The sequence below is a fragment of the Chrysochloris asiatica genome, unplaced genomic scaffold (genome assembly GCF_000296735.1).
Source record: "Chrysochloris asiatica unplaced genomic scaffold, ChrAsi1.0 scaffold00139, whole genome shotgun sequence".
Taxonomy (NCBI): domain Eukaryota; kingdom Metazoa; phylum Chordata; class Mammalia; order Afrosoricida; family Chrysochloridae; genus Chrysochloris; species Chrysochloris asiatica.
Window position 1 is genome coordinate 4,493,761 of NW_006408657.1, and position 1,958 is coordinate 4,495,718.

A 1,958-nucleotide genomic window follows, 5' to 3' on the forward strand; every position below is an offset into this window, starting at 1 on the left:
GTGGTGGCCAGCAAGCTTACATATCTGCTAGTGTATTCCTTTTGAGTTTCAGTCTTGGAAGGAGGTTTGTCCTGAAGGGACTTGATTACTTGCCTTGCTGGCTCCCTGATGAACAACTTGCTTGTTCTTGTGGTAGCCAATCAGACTGCTGTTTGTGTTTGTGATTTTTCTTTGCTGGTCTTTCTTTCAGGAAGTATCTTCTGTTCCTCTAGCTGCTACAGGCTGGTCTGCTTGTCTTTTCAAGTGGGAATTTCCCACCTCAGAAGATTCTGAATGGGAGGCCTTTTACAATTACAGAGGCCCCACAAGAAGCCTTTTTCACTGGGCAAGTTCTAGAACCCCTTTTAGGTATTCCAATAAGTAATAGGCCTAAGACGGGCTTACAAGTTTTCTGTAATCATGTTTCCGGATATTCATTTCTATCCCCAAGTGTCTTTTTTACAATAGTAAGCAAGGGAAGCCAATATTCATAAGACAGTCAAGCATCTTAACATTATTTCCCTTCTTTTACCCATTCAGGCTATGCCTCAAACCCTGTATCACAGAGCCCTGTTGTTTCAAGATTGAGCATGCATCATGATTTACCTCTGTCCCATTTAGCCCATGGAAACCTACCTAAGTATTCTCCTATCTACCTTGTTCTTCCATCCCCCTCCCTCTTCTTGTGTATTGCCCACCCCAACACCCAAATTATGATGTACTGTCCAGCACATTATCCCACAATGCCATATCAGGTATGAACATAACAGAATATTTTTTCCAAATTCTGCATCCATTTTTATGCAGTTAAAAGAAAAATCAATGGTGTAGAAAATGAAACTATTTTCATGTATGAAATTTTCACATCTGAAGACCCTGTTAGTATTTCAAATACTTATTGATGAGAATCAAAGTCTACTGCTTTCAGTATGGATTGCACCTCAATGTAAAGAAAATGAAAATTCTCACAACTGGACCAATATATAACATATTGATAAATGAAGAAAATATTGAAGTTGTCAGAGACTTCATTTTGTTTGGATACACAGTTAATGCTTAAGGAAACAGCAGTCAAGGAATCAAATGACGAACTGCAATAGGCAAACCTGCAATAAAAACCTGAAAAACCAAGAGAAACAGATATAGATGATAATCCTGGAACTCTGAGCATCAAATGAAAGAAGAAAGAATTGGATTAAGCACCGACTAGAAAAGGAAACAAAATAAAAACAATGGTCAAAGAGAGTGATGGAGCTGGGGTTCAACACAGTGTGATGATTTTGAAACCCAGAAGGTAACAGGTACAGATGGGGAGAAGCCAATTTTATGGAATCTCCAATAAGACAGAGACACAATGTAAACAAATCTGGAGTGAAGCTGGGTGAGTAGAACATGGGCTAAATCTAATAGAGGAACATACAGAGAAGTATGTGAGAACTCCAGTTCCATGCAGACCACATAGTGACGAGGGGGCCTGTAAATGGGGCGGTGGATGAAACCACTGATTTGTATTGGTTCATAATCAAGTGGGTTGGAAGCCCACATGAAAGGGAAGGCCTGTGAGGTGTTGGTTAGACTCTCAAAACTGTGAGTGCCCTCCCCTTGACTGACTCATGGCATGAACTGTATAATTAGCTGCACTATGGGGAAGTATACCAGGCCCATGTCAGCAAATGACAATAAGAGAAGTGTGCTGTTCCACCTTCCCTCTCTTATATCTTCCCAGTGCTGGGGCCTCCCTTTCCCAACCAACCCAATGGACAGTGACACCCTCGGCTGCCTTTTTTTTTTTTAAAGCACATAAAACATTTTATTTGATGTTTTATTGTAGCCATTACTTTTTCTTTTCTTTTTTAATGTTTTATTGTGAATTGTGTGATAGTCTACATGGGAGAACATCAGCTTTACATTCATTCCATCATCCATCAGTTCATTGGCATAGTTATCATCCTGTCCATGCATTCTCACCCAACCAAGGG